We start from the raw sequence: 20711 nt of genomic DNA on the forward strand, positions 1-20711 counted from the left end.
TGGCCTTGGCTTTTTATAATCACTTGCTTGAACCTTGTGCAGACATTTACCTAGGCCTGTGTTCTTTGCTCTCAGGTCTTTGATATAATCTTCTGTGGTCTAGGTAATAAATTGTTACTTTTATGATCATTTATATTGCACCAAGAATAGCACAGCGCTTGATACAGCAGGAGAGTCAAAACCTTGAACTGTTACAAACCAATTAATACCAATATCAGTAGACTGAATATACCCATGTAATGATATTTACAGATCAAAATAAGCAATACGAGTATTCTATGTTTCAGTGTAATAAGTTAGTTCTCTTTTGTTAAAGGGAAACTCCAGCCATCATATACATTTTAATACATATGATAGACGAGTGCTCCCTTTAAATGTTCATGCCCCCTTGCATATACACGGAGGGATTCTGCACCCACCCCAGTGCTGATTCAGCAAGAACTATAATAAGCTCTCCCACTGATTTATTTGGAGCACTTTCTGACCACCGATTGGCTGCTTAAAGCACCAACTGGTGGTGCAAAAACAAGACCACACAGGTGAAGCTGGAGCTGTAGCTTCACCTAAAGGTGTTGAAGAATGCATGCTGAAGTGCTTAGAGAGTAGTTTATTATGCATTCTTCATTGGCGAGGCTGCACAGGACACTGAAGAGTCGCTTTCATTTTAATCCCCATAATTTTGTGGTGAGCAATTCTGACCAGGAAACTGTTATATTAAATTTACCACAATTTTGCTGTGGTAAAAATGTCTCTCATTTTTAAACCAAATATATCATATAATAGACGAACAAAAAAAGCACAAAGCATAGGTAGATTTAATAGATTCTCTTAAAGCTATGACAGTGACAGGTGTCCTTGAGCGTGCTTAGGAAAAAACTCCTTTAAAAAGTGCTTCAATTGATTAATGGCTTAGTGCCTGGAGTTGACACTCGATTGTCTCTACATATGGAAATGCAGGAAAAATTGTTCCATATAGGAGGGATGGAGGACTAGAAATGTGTGTTGATTTAAAGCTGAGTTTGTGAGTGTTTTTTTAACTAAGATCCTGAATTCCAGGGATGGAATAAATCCTAAAATATTTACTAAAAATCATTAAGACTGGTAGTACAGATGACTTATCATTGGTAGTACATAGAAATCGTTCTCTCTCCTTGCCAGTATTAGATACTCAAGTGACAGTTAATCACTACGCCATGAACCTTATGCAAGGTCCACACCTTTCTCCAACCCGACTAATCCGCAATCATTCTCCACGGTGCCCTCATATAAGTAAAACAATTCATATTTTACCAGCTAAAGGAAAATATAAATATTCCCTCCTGGATAAAACTTAACTTTTATTAAAATTCTATAAAATACTGTTATACCAAAAAGTGTAAAGAAAATATAAAAATGTGTTTGATGGTGATGTGCAAGTTTGGTAATGTGAATTTTCTGTGTTATAGCCCCTATATCTCATATACAACAGAGGGATATATACTGCATCTATTTGGTAAGGAAATAAATTACATTACACGTAGCTGAATGAGACAGCATGTTGCCTTTATATCAATGTATTAAAGGATCCAGAAGTAGCAGGCAGCCGGTAGTTTAAGATGGTATTTTCAACATAGAGATGGTATTAGGTGGAGAACCTGCGTCTAAACAAATTATAGTACCTTAAATCAATAATTTTTGGGCTGCAAACACTTGGGAAGGCATTAATGTCAACAGTGATTATTTTACAAACATTTTTTCATCTGCCTAAACAAGGAAAATTGGAGTAGCGAGCTTGATCCCATGATGCCTCTAAATACTAAAATGATGCATGCAAGCAAGCAATTCAATGAATGTATACATTTAGCGAGCATGTTGCATAATCACAGCTCAGTGTGTGCTGATTCCATGTCCCCATTTTGGAGTTTTAAAATTATATATATATATATATTGTTACAGCTGGCGTGTTCTTTAAGTATTACAGTTAAAAAAACTTACAGAAAAACCTTGTGCTGGGGAAAACGTGCTTTATTCAGTTAATTGCTTAAATGGTAAATGGTGGTAACGACAGTTAAAAATGCAAGATTTGGGATTAACAGACAGTATAACGCCCCTCACACCCCCACTACAAAATAATGCATATTAAAATGCTTGGTGAGCATGCGGAATCACCGCCATGCATTTGAAAAAAAGACCTAACAAAAATGTAAAGGGACCACACAGCTATCATATACATTAAAGCGCATTTGATTGTTGGCGTATTCCTTTAAACTTTCTGACCTAGAATAGCAGTGCCCAGGAAAAAAAAAAGGTTTCATTGAAAAAATAGACAACTTCTATGACTTGTTCAGTGGGTTGTGTAGAGTATTAGTTCAACTTAAGTAGATACATTTTTACTTTCCAGACCTTAAAAAGCATTGTCTAGAATTCATAATACATGTCTAAAGAGGTTTAACGCACTGTAGAAACCTATAATGAATTCAATGCACAGAAAAAGCATAGTATAACAGTAATAATCTAAACTTCAATGTCAGCACATGGACTATACTGTAAAAAGACACAACCCTACTTATGTTTAAATTCTATCCCACTAAATAATGAGTATATTACCACATCTACTGTCACCTCCATACATGTAGCTTCTCATCCAATCATATATATATATATATATATATATATATACATATATTTGATATTCCATAAAAAAAGCATAGAAGTAGCAGTCAAAACTGTTCCACCAACCAAATAAAATATATTTCTGCTCACTTGCTCTAGAGCTGTTCATTACTAGTATGTGAAGATCACAACTCTGGGATCCCAAATGAATTCTTTGTTCAGTCCAAATGATTCTTTACATTAACCCCTTAAGGACAATGGGTGGTCCCTAAACCTCTTGAAAACAATGCATTTTGAGCCCGTACATGTACGGGCTTTGTCATTAAGGGGTTAATGTATGTTCCCGTAATTACTATTTTTCAGTCAAATTTAAGAAGCATAACCAATTCCAAGACATGTAAATTGTCTCTTTTTAGAGGACAATAAAGAGACAATACTCTTAAAAAAGTATGGTCTGACTTAGACGGGCCCACAAGCACAAGTCACGTTACTCTGTGTCGAAAGCATGGCTGCTCGAACATGCAAGAAAAAAGCCTTCATGAAGGTAAAGGGATGAGGGGAGGATGAGAGTGAGAGAAAGGGTAAAGAGGTGAGTGGGTGAGGCAGGGAGGGAGAAAGATAAGTGGGTTAGAGAGGGAGTACGTGTGTATGTATGCATGTCACAGTGGGTGTGCATGTGTTAGCATGATTGTGTATGTGTGTGTTAGCATAAGTGTTTGTGTGTGTTAGCATGAGTACGAATCTGTATGTGTGCGTGTATTAGCATGAATGTGTATGTGTAAGTGTGTTTGCTAGCATGAGTGTGTAAATGTCCATGTTAGCATGATTGTGTAAACACACATATGTTTTTTGAATGAGTGTGTACGTGTGTTTGGAAGTGTTAAAGATGTGTGCCAGTGTGTATGACAACGAGAGGGGCACTTGGGTTTGGCTGCCTCCCAAAAGGTGGGACAAAAAGTGCCAGCGCTTCCCTGGGACAATAGCTTATGAATTCTTGACTAGTAGTATACATTACAGTGAATATAAGGAGGAAAATAAATAAATGTTCTAAAATTCTACTAAATGACCTGTAGAAAAGAGGGCAAAGCATAGGTTATGGTATGTGTCAGAGAAGAAAACACAAATGGATTTAACAATATGGAGATAGCACCAAAGAGGATCCTGCCTAAGGGGAACGCCCACCATTTTTAATATTAATATCACATAATATAATTATAATATATAAATATATATAAATGAGTTTTCATACTCAAAATACTGTGCTGCTTTCTCTTAAAAATAGTTGTTTTGTTGTTTTATACAGCTGAATTCTAGTCATTTGTATGTGACTCTGTTATCTTAGTCTCATCTTCTAGACAAACACCCTGACTCCTTATCTTACTGCCTTGTGGTAAACAATAGAATGGCTCGGTCTTAATTATCCATGCACTGACACATTGACTAATGAAAGCAGAATTTAATTAGCATTGCCACAAACAGCTCAGTATGGCATTAGAGCAGTGAAAGTTACACAAAATATCATGGTTGCCTACAATGTATGTAACAATTAAAGTAAAAGAGTTATTTTATCAACACAAGACGTTTTTTGTTTTTTTTTTAATTATCAATGTTACTGGGTTATGGCATGTAACGTATTTAATATTAATTATATATATATTATGACCAAAATAGCAACAGCTGAAAAACCTTGTCAAACCGAGAATTAAAATCAAGCACTTTGTACACATTAGCTGTACAGCAGAACATACCACAATATGTCTTTATCACTGTCGGCTCCATTTAAGAAACAGAAATTAGTGAGTGACATGGGTCAGGTAATGGGATGTCGCCTGTTGGCTGTTTTCTGTCCTTGAGACCTTTATGTATTTTGCAGCGCGTCGGAAATGATTTATTTCTGGTGCTTAGGCACAGGCATACAGCTAAAAAGGTATACGCAACTGCTCGTGTTCAATCACTCACTGGTACAAACAATTAGAGGTAGGTAATGCCGGCATTCTGGCGTTTAGTCACAGACACAACAAACTCGACATAAGAAACGTCACAAGCAGTTAGGGGCATTCAATGGATTGTGTGCTACTCATCAGACAGAAGCAAGACATAGGATGAAGAACTCTGGAAGGTGATGACTTCTAGCCTGCAGTCAGATTTAGAATTATAGCCATCAAATACCGTATTACTTTTTAATAGGTATTCAGAACTGTTGGACACTCCAGCACCTAGCTCAGCCTGGCTCGTCTAAGTGGAAGGAACAGTAAGAAGCCAGAGCCAGGTTAGCTGTAAGACATCTCCCAGTCTTGTTCAATTCTGAAAGGACAAGTGTATGTGTTGTGTAGCATTGCTTCTCATACTAGAGTAGTTACAAACCATACAGACCAAGGAAATCTCTTCTCCCTCTCTGTTCACAAGGCAACGTATACACAATGGACACAACTATGATACTTTGATCTTTTCAGCATAGTATTTCATATGTATTCAAATAAAATGGTCTTCGTGATACCTTGACTTCATTTAATCAGTGAGCTGCACGTAACTTGTGATGAGATAAAACATTTCATCTTGTTGCATTCACTCTGAATTAGAGCCGTGTAATGCAGTTGAGGAAATCCTACCTCATATTGAAGTTTCCTTACATATTGAAGGCTGAACGCTTGTGTTAGAGGTGGTCTCACTAATGTTCACCGCATGCACAATGATATCCTTCGACTAATACAATTCAAAATTATAATATTCTCTGTATGTCACGATACTTACACTGGGACACTAAGGTTGGTCCACTTTAATCATTTACACCTCTTATTTAATAGATATCCAGGTTGTAAGCACTACTTGTTATGTACAATACAAAAATAATGATATGTTTTGTACAAAAGTAGTCTCTTTTTTTAAAATTACCCAATATGGTTTCAATAGTGGCCGTGATCTCTAAAAAGTTTTACCCAACCCTTTTACACGGTCTTCCATATAGTAGTAAAATATAATGAATAATCTGCGCAAAGTGATATTTCTTCCCTGTGGTCCATGTTGGAAACCTCACAAAACAAACATGCATTGAATAAGCTCAATATGTGTTGAAATGAGCAGCCATTCAGGGCTTGGGTCTGTTTGAAGTAGTTAGACAAATTGAATCCAGGATAAGGAGAAGTGGCTATAAAACTGATGAATGCCTCCAATTTGTGACTGTTTAGTCTGAGCTGCTCAAGGATTCCGAGGCAGGAGAGGCTCCCATTGCGGTGAGGACTGCGGGGAATTAGGATGGTGCCTTTGGAATTGTTTGACATGAAGATATTTAGCATCCATTTCTTTGTACCATAAAAGAAGATCCTCTGTAGATATAAAAATCATTAGTATACAAAGAAGGATGTCAAGGACGTCAAGGTTGATGTATCTCTTAAATAGCCTGGGCGTTTGATGAATAGAATAAAAAAAATAATTAAACATTGCCAGATAAATAAGCCATGTCCAAAAAGAATGCTAAAATAAAACATTTAAGAGACATTTTGCTTCTGAATATAGTTAAGATTTTTTAAAAAAAAAAGCATCCATAGTGCTTTAGGGTCTTAATGAACAGATATCTATCGGATCTGTATCTGGCAGGTTTTGCCACAGAAATTCTGGATATCACAACTGATTCCTAGGCTTCTGGGGACGGACTTTAATCTTTAGGGGTTCATCCAGTTTCTTACTGACATTTTACCACTGAGCAGAGATTGTCGAATTAGCATCTGAGATCATCCCAGTTCTTCTCAGCTAGATGATTCCAAAAATCATTACACCTGTAAATGTTGCTTCTCATCTCTAAACCTGGAAGTATCCCTTTAACCGTTTATCTGTTGAAATGACTTGCATTCAAATGGAAACCACCATTTAGATATTTACTTTGTATGAGTGGATTGACAGGTAATCTCTGGCACACTGCTGTAGAATACAACCATTATGATGATGATCAGTCACTCCAGAGGCTGGGCATTACGGGCATTGCATATCCCCGACTATATATATATGCATAACATGGTGTTTTATAATAAAATATATATATATTAATAGAGCAAATACAATTTTGACTACATAGATTTAAGATATCATTTTAAGAAGAGACAGCTGATGTCCTGGAAGCTTTTGTGATTAAATATTTTTCTGTAACCAATAAAAGGTATAAAAAGACACCAAAATAGCGTTTTAATCTAAATAGTGAGATTACATTGGGGGGAAATAGGGGAGTGGATAATTTACACACCGTGCTTCATAATTTAAATAAAATATTAAAATCAACTGAATATTGGTTAATTAATTGTGTGACTGTATTAAGAAATATTTATTTTCCATTTCTCATAGATTTTGTTTTAAGGATAGGAAAGGAGAAATGTAACTTTCACTGATTGAATGCCTGACACCAATAGTAACCTAAACAGCCATGAATCTCCCGCTTAAACTCACTCCCTTTTCTGCTCATAGATCACTCAAAAGCAGCAAACATAACATAAAACACTGATTTACGTTACTTAAAGTATCTCAATGTTATCACAATATGTAATGAATCTTCCTTAGAACTACACAGAATCTAACCAGGTACGATGTTTTTAATTCTATCAGACCGGGCTGGGGTAGATTTCATGTGCTTCATAACATCGGACCATTACTAGCATAAAATCTAAATCATAAAAGCAATAAAAATATCAGTTATACGTTAAAAAACTGCAAATCATGTTTATGAGAAAATGCAGTTTTGTAGCAGGCAGACATAATAGAAGCCTTCCTTGTTTCAAAAATAATCATTACGGCTGAGGGAAAGTGGTGACATTTGACATTTATTTACTCTTGCTCTGAAAATCTTTAGTTTTAATCATCCTTTTTACTACAGGGGTCTGTGAGTGTTACCTCCCATGTCAGTAAAAGTGACAGACCGAGCATCATCTATCTTGAAACATGCAGCAGCACCCTGGGAAATCTTATTTGCTTCACCGATAATTCACACTCATTGTAATTTGTCATCAGGGGTACGGTAAACACTTTCTTAATCTCTGTTCAGGAGAGAGAAAGGAGTTTGCTACATGTTTATAGGACTAGTCTTGAAAGATGATTTGTTCTTGGGTAACCACGGGAGGGCTGGCACCTTCTGTCCCTCAGGGAAGGTAATGTTGAGTGCCCCCTGACCCGTTGACCCCGCGAGTAATATACACACTTGTACACACACTTATCCACTATAGCACAAACACACATACACACTCCATCTAACACACACGCTTACACATATACACACTCATATTAACACACAAACTGTAAAACACACTTGCTAAAACGTACTCACGCCACTTCTCACTCTATGAATCACACCTCATCCCACATCACATCCTCACCTAGTCTGGAAGCTTTACTTGTCAGTGCTTGCACACTGTGTTGAGGTTCTAGGGTCTGAATTTGTGTTTGTAAAGTCTGTGTGCTACAGTGTTGAGCAACACGTTGTATTGTAAGGGGTGTTATTGCACAATTTGGATGGTCTTGCGGTGTAACGTGGGTACAGGTATACAAATGTGTACAAATAAACTCAGTGACGTGGTGGTAATATTCAATGCTTTACACGAACCTCATGCACAAAAAGGGGTCATATGCTGTGAAATGAACTTTTGTATCTGGGTTATATGATGCTTTGTAGGTGCTTTTATTTATATAAATGTATTTCCTGAAATGCGTAAACTGAGTATTATACCAGTAAGCCATGCAATCACTACTGATTTCACAACGGTTTGAGAACCCATTTGATTTTATACACAATCTGGTAATAATTGCAGTTGCTGGATGTCTGTGTCTTTCCTCTATCCAAGCAAGAGACTAGTGGTCTTCTCAGTGTGTATCGGACATTTTTGCTTGGAGGACATTGGTGGGCAAAGAGAAATGTCATATATTGTCTGACTTTTGAAAAAAAAATATTATGCACATTCACATTGGTTGATATTTTAATCTAGGGGATCATCTGTTTGGCTTTTAATAATGCTGTTGTTTGGAGGCACAGACAAGCTGTTTGGGGCAAAGATGACACAAACAAGACGATTGGGGCAAATATAGCACAGACAAGCTATTTGGGGGCTAAGGTGGGACAAAGCTGACACTGTGGGACATGTTGCTTATGAACTTGGTGGCCCCAGGCAAACGTTTTACTCCCATGTGTTAAATTGCATGAATTAATGAAAATTATGCTTGGATATTATAAGAATATGAAGGGGGCGTGCTAAGGGAAAGATATTAACATAAGATAAGGGGTGGGTATAGAGATAATGAGAACTTATGTTAGGGATCATAAAGATGGAGAGGGTGATTGTGGTACAATATGGGGTAATAATGATTGTGTTAGGTATTGGAATGAATTAGGAGTTGGGAGTATGATGATGGTCAGGGGCAGCTCTACACAAACACATACATACATACTAACACCATAAACATACATACATATACACACACTCACTAACACTTTATACATACATACATATGCACATACTCACTTTATACATACATACATACACACGCTCTTACAACATACACACACTGCCACTAATGTATACATACACACCAACACCATACATACATCTTCTTCTGTACTAGTATGTCTTATGTTTGTTCATGTTATTGTTAATTTTCTATATTGTTAATCTAGTATTCTCTCCTTAAAATAAAGAATCTGCTGGCACATTGTTAGAAAAATAATATTTAAAATATTAATAAATGTAGGCACAGCTTGCAGAAACATAAAAATGTTCATTTTTGAGGTTGCTTATATTCTGGATCTTTGAATGTTTATTAGTTTACAATTTATCACAGATGTCCATAACTATGACACAGAAAGGGAAACAGGGTAAGTACAGCCAGGACAATTATTGCAAAAATTATGTAATGAACGTTAAGTACATTATTGGATATTCAGAAGTGTAGCTTTCCAAAACTTAAATAAGCTTTTAGTTACACATTGCAGACAGACATTGTAATTGTCATATACAATCCGAGTCTCTGTCTGCAAGCCCTGGCTATACTATAATTAGGGAATCTGCTATCAGTCTATGCTAATTAATAGTTTAAAGGATATATATGTAGATAGGGTTTTAAATTAAAAAAAATTATTACTGTGAAACGACTCAAAAGAAAATATCTATGAAAATATCTATGTTCTAAACATTCTGGCAATTTATTTAAATACTCATTAATACCAATAATACCAAATTAACTAAGTTAAATTAAGTTTGCTGAATGTGAGATGCACATGGTTTTCATACCTTGTGCCATTTTCATTACCCCTTTTGATTAATGTTATTTATTATTAATCAAAAGGGGTGATGAGAATGGCACATTTTTCCTGCTGTACAACAAGTAAAAAAAAACATAAGTTATACATCAATTAGCAATTAGATTTATGTAAATGAAAGGTGACCTACTTAAAAGATCTAGAATAAGAAAAATCTAGAAGTTTACAATATTGGTAGATTATGAAAAAGACTGGTAAAATGTAGAGCTTTTTGGAACATAAAACTCAATATAAAGATAGGGTGAAAAACAGCAATTGCACTTTATCTGCAAAAAAAGGTTATTTTCATAAAATACTGTAATTTTAGATACCCTGTTGTAACATGTTAATTGGAAGCATCCCCATACCTCTTGCTTCTAAGTTTGGATAATCTTAGGTATGTACCGTATTGGCTCGGATATAGGCCGCCCCCGTATATAGGCCGCACCCTAAAAGTTTGGTGCTTTTTTAAAGAAAAAGTTTTTTTCTTTAAAAAAAGCACCAAAAAAACATGCTGCCACTGTGTCCCCCCCCCGAGATATGCTGCCACTCTGTCCCCCCCCGAGATATGCTGCCACTCTGTCCTCCCCCCGAGATACGCTGCCACTCTGTCCTCCCCCCCCGAGATACGCTGCCACTCTGTCCTCCCCCCCCAAGATACGCTGCCACTCTGTCCCCCCCGAGATACGCTGCCACTCTGTCCTTCCCCCCCCGAGATACGCTGCCACTCTGTCCCCCCAAGATACGCTGCCACTCTGTCCTCCCCCCCCGAGATACGCTGCCACTCTGTCCCCCCCCGAGATACGCTGCCACTCTGTCCCCCCCCGTGATACGCTGCCACTCTGTCCCCCCCCGACTTACCAGAGCAGACTCCCGGGTATTTTGCGGGGCCGGAGGGGGACATCTATGCAAATCGCGTATACAACTCCCGGTGCCGGCACTCAGCGGAAGTGCCGGCACCGGAAGTTGTATACGCGTATTGCGTAGATGTCTTCCGCCAGCCCCACAAGACACCCGGGAGTCTTCTCTGGTAAGTCGGGGGGGTTGGGGGGTTGTGTGTAAACTGTATCGTGCGGACGCTTAGACAACCTCCCGTGCCGGCACCCCCCCCCGTGAGAAGTGCTGGCAGGGGAGGCTGTAGGATACAGGTCCCCTGCACCGCTGCGGGGGATCTGTATCCTAACCCCGCTGCCTGCCCGGCGCCCGGGACTGCATGTGTCCCGGGTGTCGGGCGCTAGACCCCGAATATAGGCCGCACCCCCACTTTAAAGACTTAAAGTGGGGGGAAAAAGTGCGGCCTATATTCGGGCCAATACGGTAATTAGCTTCAAAGACATTTATGTATAATATATTTCCTATAAGTTTATATTTACATATGTAAAAAATTAATTAAGTCATTGATTTTGTTACAATACAAATATCACAGTTTGGGAATTGTGTATCCTTTCTATCCAATCAGAGAGCAGGAAAGAAAATTATATGCGAAATTCCTTCCATCTTGATTGTTAAGCAATAAAACAGCTCATTTCATATAGCTTTGTCTTGCTTTATTATCAAATATGGAAAACACAGAGCGGCTTTCCAGAAATTCCAACATTTTAGGCATCTAATAAAAAAGAAAGTTTGACCTAGTGAACTATAGGACATTTTTTATTTTTGTCTTCTACACAAATCTACAGAAAACATTTCATATTGATAAAACATGTCATTTTTTAAAGGCGATGGACATTTTTAAATTAATTAAGAAAATTCTTCCTCTCAAATTTCAGTTTTTTGGATTTATTACAACATTACATTTTATTTCAATTTCATTTTAAAGTTAAATGGGTTTGTAAAAATTTGCTTGTACAAAAAATACATAAGCTGTCCATTCCTTTTTATGGACCTCTGTATTTTATCTGAACACCTTCTCCATTTGGGGGTTATAAAACATAATATGTTTTGTAACAATTCAATCAGCATGTTACAGCAAACATCATGTCAGATGTCTCCTTTCTGGATTTTATTACGCAGCAGACCCCCGAATAAGATATTTTAGTATTTTGAGCTGCAGCTTGTCAGATGTTATATATAAAAGGAACAATATACAGAAACCTATAATCTGATGGCAGAAAAGAACCGTTTGCCCCATCTAGTATGATTATACTTTCTATCTCCTGTTAAGTCCTTAGGCTCTTTTTAGTCCTTGGTCTTGTACTATGCTCAGCGCGTAAAACTGAAAAGAAAAATTCTTTAATTTTTAATAAAATTTTCATCCTAAATGGATTGACTATACGTATGTAACCATTTTACATATAATTACTTTGCGATCAGCAACCTTTCTTCTCTCACTGTTTATTTCAGCAATTAGCTGAAAGCTGGAGCTCCCTAGAACTTTCTTATCGCTTATTGTGTCAGAAGGGCTCGATCATGAGCAACTTGGCCTGCTTTAAACCAGAGCGTAAAGAGACTCATCTTTCTGCCATTTGGTTCTTCTGCTCTGGCACAGCCTAGCAAAAAAACAGGACTTAAATCCTCTACTCATCAAGCGCCAGTGCTGGCTTCTCATTATTCATGGAACCTCCAGGGGAAAGGGACAGGACGTTGCAGTTCTTAGAGGCTTGAAATAAGTGACCAAGTTCTTCTAGCTGGTTGCTAAGCAAATTATTGAATACTAGCCCCATATTTCATGGTGCCATTTTCAGACACACTGCATATGTCAGGTTCTGGCCTGAATATTTTTTGTTGAGATCATGGACAAACCCAGCATTTTAAAGTATATTTGAAAAACGCATTAGCTTTATATACGATTCATATGAAAACACATAGTTCCTACTATCGATGTGGGCCATGACATCGCCTGAGAGAGCAGCGGTAAAATTCATATAAAATGAAAACAAAGTTATTTAAAATGGAGAAATTACTTCACAGTACTGACATGTAGCTCTCCTGAAATAAAATTATCTAGAATTATCTAGCCTACTCATTTACCAATAATAGTCTTAATGCTAACGCCTAGTATGTATCTTCATTATCAACAGTTAGCTTGACTCCCAAAGACAGAGGCGTATACAAGGTTACCCTATTTTTATTAGGTGCAGTCATACCTTATTTTTTCAGCTAGTATTCAATGAAAATATGGTTTTGTATGTAAGTATTAATAAATTCATATCTGTTGAATGGACATGCATTAAATAGAATTTTATCTCTTTCGGAATTAAGGGTCTCCACACATCATTAAACTGCTTCCCCCCTACTCCCCATGATATTAAACCCAACCACTGACAGTGAAGCACACATTCCTTGGATATGTTACATTTACATTCAATGTATGATTCTTTTGCATCCAAAACTAATAGCATTTGTAACAATGGACATGTGTTTTAGATTTTGTGAAAGATGTGCTAATTTCCTTCGAGATTCTCCAATAAAGATTGACAGACAGTGAACAGATGAGACATATTTAATTCCGACCACAGAAAAACAATACCGATCCAAACCTACGGAGTGAATGAATATGCTGTCTCTTTGTAAAAGATCAAAGCTAGAGGACTTCTAAACTGTGTTAAATGTCAGTTAAAAATGTAAAATATGCTATATTTTAAAATGATTGCATTATCTATGGTTTTTAAGGGGTAGGACACAAGCAACAGACTTCCCCTCCTACCAAGAAAGTTGATGAAATCATTTTGACAGATTATTCCCTTTTTTATTAATATGTATTGTGCCTCTGTAACTTTTGTTCTTATCTTAAAATTTAGAAGGAAGTAATAAAAATTTGATTTCAAGGTTTTTGGAAGGCAAGTAAATATAACCATTTGCAGCACTCACCAACATGGCCTACCATAAAGCATGTAAGCAGAAGATGAGGCAAACCGTGAGACCTAACTGGTCCTTCTGTAGCTAGTCTGAACCATTGCTAACGAACATCAGAGTAATTAATAATATTTAACGTACTGTGGACATCTTATCCAGTAAATTTATTTCAGTACTTCAATTTCAATTTATAGGCTAAAGGATTTTCAAACATTTTGAACATATGTGCAAATGTTCCTATAGAGAAGATAGTAAATGCCAAATAAAAATGTTCTTTTCTAGTCTTCTTTTACCAAGTGTGCTTTTCTACCCCAATAATAGTAATATTTGTCTTCCACAATGCCTGCCCACCTACTACATCTGCCCACATCTACTGACCCTAAATAACACAAAATGGAAACATAAAGACAAAGAGGTAAAATAAAATATTGTATTTCATGAACTATTTACAGGAAAATATATTTATATTTTAGAAACAAATGTACATAACATTTACATTAGTAACAACTCATTTTCTGCTGGTATTATCACTTTAACATTGACTATCCACAAGTGAATGGATGAGATATACTATTCAAACTATACATAATGTTAGTGGAATGTTAATGCTATCAATGCTATACAGTATTTGATATTGTATCCACTGGTGCTGTAGAACATCATCTTGTATCATTGTTAGGGAATGGTCTTATCAGAAGGTTCTATAGTTCATAGCCCAAGAGCAGGGTCGTGCACATCCATATAGAGTTTCGGCATTCTTGAGAAGCAGGGAAACATATACTCCCCATAAAGAGTGCAGATATCACACCGAAGTTAGTCCAAAACTGAGGTACCAAATGGAAGCAGGAAGATGATATGGTCTGGGCAGGTAACTGTGGTTCGCGAACAAGTAGAAAAGGATCAAGGATCCAGAATGCAAACTAGTGAGGAAGTGAGAAGAAGGGACCATTGTGTAGCTCTAGCACTCACTAGCACCTGAGAGGCATGGCTACTTGACTTTGGTCAAATGGTCCTCTTTTCATACAATGCTATTTCATGAAGCAGGTTATAGCTTCTCCCATATAAATTCCTAAAATGTCTGAAGGGCTGCACCTCTGTTGTGGGGGAATCCAACTAGTGCCCTTCAGTCTGCAAATCCATAGGATGTATTTTTGAATTCCTATAGGTACATATTGTTCAAAGACAGGAAAATATGTCTGCACACTCAAGAGCAGCTTAATTTGATTTTTAATCCCGTAACATGATGGCAATTTGGAACTCTTGAAAACTTGTGCTTCTGTTATGGCCAATATTTGGCTGACCTAATTTTTCTAACCTTCTCTTATTTTTTTATGCATTTATGTAGAGATCAGTAGACTTTATCCACCTTTATTCATGACTATGTAGTGTACAAATGTAGCACAGTTCCAGTGATAATTATCCAGTGATAATTCCAGTGATAGTGTACATACCTTCTATTGCCAGCCTCCGTTTCATCCTGTCAAAAATTAATTTGATAGTTCCAGGATTCCTGCAAGAGACTTACAGTCTATTAAGCCAGGACGTAACTCTGTTTTTCCACCTAAACAGATTAGTTTCCCAGATGACTTTATTGCAGTCCAACCTAAACTTTTTTTTTCTCAAGGAATATCAATGCGCAGGAGTTTAATTACTGGGGGGGGGGGTTGTGGAATTTCTCTTTCCTGAAATAACATTGGTTTTAACTAATGCAGATATGGGTGACATCATAACACACTAAAATTAGCAATAAAAGTTTGCATTTATCCATTTTCCATCTATTTAACAGACTTCCCCAGCAGTATTACATACCATTTATCCACAAATCATAAGAACTGATTTTGGAGTCACAATTTAACCGTAATAAACACTCTGGTCAAGAAGTATATATATTGAGGTTTATTCAATAAAGAGTGAGTTGATAGGATAGCTTGCAGTTTAATTCATTTATTTCATTAATCTGACCTGGACCAGGCCTTTGTGAACAAATTTGGACTGGCTAGGGGATGCAGGAATGCAGCTGTAAAAGCAAAAGAGAAAGCTCCTAATGAGGTAAGCGGGTGAGTGAGAAGGAAAGAGATGGAGGGACGATGTATGTATGTTAGATTGAGAATGTACGTATAAATGTGTGTGTTAGCATGAATCTGTATGTGTGTGTGAGCAAGAATCTATATGTGTGTATTAGCATGTATGTGTACGTATGAGCAAGAATGTGTACGTGTAAGTGTGTGAGCATGAATGTGTGTGTGCGACAAGGACTATGTCGTAGCATGACTGCATGAGTGTGTGTAAGTGTGAGTGCGTACTTTGTGAAAATGTGAGAGTGTAAAACGTGTGTCAGTGCATATGTGAGTTACCCGGGGAGCAAGGGGCCAATGGGGCCACTTGGCTTTACCTGCTCCCAGTGCCAGAAGGCACCAGCCCTTCCCCGCATTTTACAGTACTAAAACAATGTTTCCAATGTTGAATTTATAGAGGTGTTATATTCAGCCAAGTAGAACAAGACATTTTACTTAAAATAAAGACCTTTAATTGCTTTGAAGAAAAGATGCAAACACCATATAAATTATTTCAGAATAAGACAATTCTTAGTCTGTTAATGTTATTGGATCCTTAGGCACAGATCCAAAATTAGCATCTCCAAAAAATCTGGAGTGAATAAATATATGGAATGCATATTAAGCCACAGTTAAAAACATACATTATAATGATATACTAGAAAATATGTTATTTTCATATGCTTTGTTTACATATATATATAAATAGGACGAACACCCTTAAAGGAAGTGGCGAACATGCCTTTCATGATCATACCTATTCTTTGTAGTGGGGCAACATGCTAGATCGCTTTCTCAGTAAATTGCGCCCATTGGCATTTTTACGGGCCTGAGCACATTTTATTAGTCTACCGCTTTCGTTTCTTCCACACGTAGAGCCCGGACTTTCATTTAAAGATTTCCCAAACTGCCTTTATGAGGTGATGCTGGACCAATGTTTTCATCTTACTGTTGTGGAACTTTTTACTGCTAAACTTAAAGAAAAAATATTTTCCACTCCAAGAATCTTTGAATATAAAGGGTTGCATAATATATCACAATCCCTTCTTGTCCATAGGCCAAGATGCGGAGAAGCTTAAAGTCCCATGCACGTTATCTTTAAAACATACAAAAAATAAATGATTTCAAAGGTGAGTTCATTTTTTCTCTCATCTCATTATATAAGATGGTGTCATGGGTTGCGTAATCGAATTACAATGGGATTTAGATGAAAATAGTATAATTTAATGTTTTTTTTGCATTTGCATTGGCTGTGGGGATGAAGGAGTTTAGGGCCTGACGTGGGTGACTGTACAGAGTATTTTTTGAAAGACTCTGTGGAACTAAATTTAAGATGATGTTCCACCTGCTAACTTTAACAGTTACCTAAATGCAACAAACTTAGACACATAATTCCTAATAATGTTGGATATCCAAACCAGAAATAATTATTTTATAGAAAAAAATTTGCTACCACCTCTTGCCATGTGATATCATTTACCCAACACAGATGCCAAGCTCATTGTTCTGTAGTAACCTGGCTGGGATTTTGATCCCTTTCTGAATATTGGTACCACTTCTGCTTTATGCCAGTCGTTTGACAATATACCAGACAAGACACAGTTGTTGAAATGGTCTGGCTGTTTGCCTAAGTGTCTGAGGATGTATACCTTGTGGCCCTGGGGCTTTTGTGTCTGAGGATGTATACCTTGTGGCCCTGGGACTTTTGTGTCTAAGGATGTATACCTTGTGGCCCTGGGACTTTTGTGTCTGAGGATGTATACCTTGTGGCCCTGGGACTTTTGTGTCTGAGGATATATACCTTGTGACCCTGGGGCTTTTGTGTCTGAGGATGTATACCTTGTGGCCCTGGGGCTTTTGTGTCTGAGGAAGTATACCTTGTGGCCCTGGGACTTTTGTGTCTAAGGATGTATACCTTGTGGCCCTGGGACTTTTGTGTCTGAGGATGTATACCTTGTGGCCTGGGGCTTTTGTGTCTGAGGATGTATACCTTGTGGCCCTGGGACTTTTGAGTCTGAGGATCTATACCTTGTGACCCTGGGGCTTTTGTGTCTGAGGATGTATACCTTGTGCCCCTGGGGCATTTGTGTCTGAGGATGTATACCTTGTGGCCCTGGGGCTTTTGTGTCTGAGGATGTATACCTTGTGGCCCTGGGACTTTTGTGTCTGAGGATGTATACCTTGTGGCCCTGGGGCTTTTGTGTCTGAGGATGTATACCTTGTGGCCCTGGGACTTTTGTGTCTAAGGATGTATACCTTGTGGTCCTGGGACTTTTGTGTCTAAGGATGTATACCTTGTGGTCCTGGGACTTTTGTGTCTGAGGATGTATACCTTGTGGCCCTGGGACTTTTGTGTCTGAGGATGTATACCTTGTGGCCCTGGGGCTTTTGTCTATTTTAACTTTATTAAGCAGTTTTGTCACTTGGGTGAGCCAATCATAGGTTTGGTAGCTCCATTAATTAAGACATGATTCGCAGGTTGCAGGTATTCCTCCCATTTGTGAAACTGCTTGTTTCAGTCTTCCGGTCAATGCCTGGGTGATTTAAATCAAATTGTTGGGAATTGTATGAAATGCCAACAATTAATGTCCTGTGTTAGTATCTTAATTTGAAATAAGGCCCTGGAAATGCTATATACTGGTAATAATGTGGGTCTTAGGGGTAGAAATCTACACCAAGGCATACCCCTGTCCCATTTTCTATTTGTTCTATGCCTCTTAAAAAGTGTATAACCATTTAAATTTACTGTCCAGAGAACTATCCAACCCTCTTTCTATGATACAAATTAGGCCATACGCTCCCCCCAAAAACGTTTTTCACCTAAGTACACAATAATGATATTTTGTGTGATATTCAAATACGATTTCCTTCCATTAGTCTCTCTCCTCTGAATGTCACTCAGTTTCTTTCCTTTCTAGTCCTTAACCTAATGTTAGCATAAAGCTCAATCTACCTACAACCATCAATCTCACCGTCCAAGATTGCTTTGGTTCATTAATCACTTTAGCATGTCTTTCAAGCCCATTCATGTAGCTGTGCGGGGCTGGCCCTAGGGCTTCTAGGGTTGTAAGCAAACGATGTCTCTGGCGCCCCCTCCTGAATGACCTTGCTTACTAATGCAGGCATGGCATCCCACCAGCTCACCATCCTGGCAGCCAACTAAATTCTCTATATGGTGGTGGCCCTGTAGCCACCGACATGATGGACCATAGTTATAATGAAAAATGTGTACATTTTTTAAATTAAGTATATTGTGAAAAAAGGATAGACATCCGCACTTTAAGCCACAGATGGCTTTGCACCTGTGCCAAGGGTTCCTATTTCTCATTTGGCTTGTATAGGTGAAATCGTTTTGATGCCATACTTTATCACTGTTTCCACAAATAATTAAGTTTCTTGGTAAATAATAAAGCCATTTAACTTGCTGTATCATTTTGGGGCTCCTTCCATAGGGTTATTTTAATAAATGTAGAGACTATATAGACATCTTGCTACATAATATTAGCCCATGTGTTTCAGATGTGATTTTTTTTGTCCTTCCTAACGTGTAGGTAGAAGTGTTTCTCCTTCGTATTAATAGCCAGCCTCACCCATGCTTGAGTAACTTAGTTATAAACAATGTTGTATACCACACATTCATTTAATTAGATTTAATTATGATGGCTGGCCCACCCTATGATTTCTTTGCAGTTTCATCAATATATTAAGGATTCCTGTTTTGACATGCTAAGTGGCACCTGGCTTTAAGGTCTGTGGTGTTCCCGATTGCTGCATATTTGTGGTTATGGAAGCATGGGGTGGAAATGTATAAACTTCCCATTAACACCCTTCTTCAAACTCAAACTGTGTTTTTATGATTGCTTTTCATATAACACTACTTTTAATGTTAGTCTTTACTTAGAAGTTAATCCTCTCAAAAACAACCAGGAAGTAGCAGCTTTCTCGCAGCTGTTGGGAAATCTCCTTTTAGTTTATTTTTAACTTGCAAATTAAGACTAGTCACTTAGCCAAAGTAATATATTTCGGAAAATGTTCCCTTTTAAGCCCAAAATTATTCCCAGCGAAGGTGTTGCTAGACTAATTCCCCTTGGACACACAAGAAACAGTAAAATTATCCATACTGGATGCTACATTTTCAGGAAATCTAATCTGTATTGATTTTAAGAGTAAAGTATAGCCAGACAGGGTTTGTCTTTCTATAGTGTTACTTTCTTCAGTGGTAATAAATTGATTGCAGAATTATCTACTTTGAAGTTTATGTTTCAGGTCATGAATCCAGTTCTCTAGTCTTTCAAGTGATTCTTGTTAGCTTCATCCTTAAAGTATAAAGAAACAACAGATAAGGATAAATCTGATTTTTTTTCCCCCAATGACCTATCCGCATTTTTTAAGACAATTATGTGTTCCTGGCAAAAATATCGAGGAATTTTGGGAGAGTTTGTAATTTCTCTTAAATTGCATCATCTTAAAAGGTAAACGTGTAAGAGGTGGTAATTCTCCGTAATGTCCTCCGAATTGTTACTAAAATGCCAAGAGCACAACCTCACAATGGTCCTAACAGAAATGGACGGGTTCAACTGCTCAGCCGCTATATCATAACAAGGGGTCTTTTGTTAGAAAAATAAAAGAAATAAAAAAAGAATAATAGAAAGAAAGAAAAAGAAACAAACAGAAAAGCACTAGGAGTTTGGGAGAGGGCCCAGCATCTGGTGAGTGTATATAATAAAATTAATATTTACAGCTGGCAGCATATAAAGGCTTATTTTATTACTTTTTATTTATTGAAGGTATCATAGAATACCTGGTATTTAATTTCTGGATTTCATTTTGCCCTTGTAGAAGTATTAAAACGTTAGACCTACATTAGACGTACATCTATAAAGCAGGGAGCTTGTGCAGAGGTGGTTTTGATGAATGTTCTCAAGAGGTTGAATTCGGTACCTGGGAAACAACACAAAAGGCTTTCCCTCGGTTCACATTTTTATTTGTTGTATAACAAACAA

This window comes from Spea bombifrons, chromosome 3, assembly GCF_027358695.1.
Source record: "Spea bombifrons isolate aSpeBom1 chromosome 3, aSpeBom1.2.pri, whole genome shotgun sequence".
NCBI classification, from domain to species: domain Eukaryota; kingdom Metazoa; phylum Chordata; class Amphibia; order Anura; family Pelobatidae; genus Spea; species Spea bombifrons.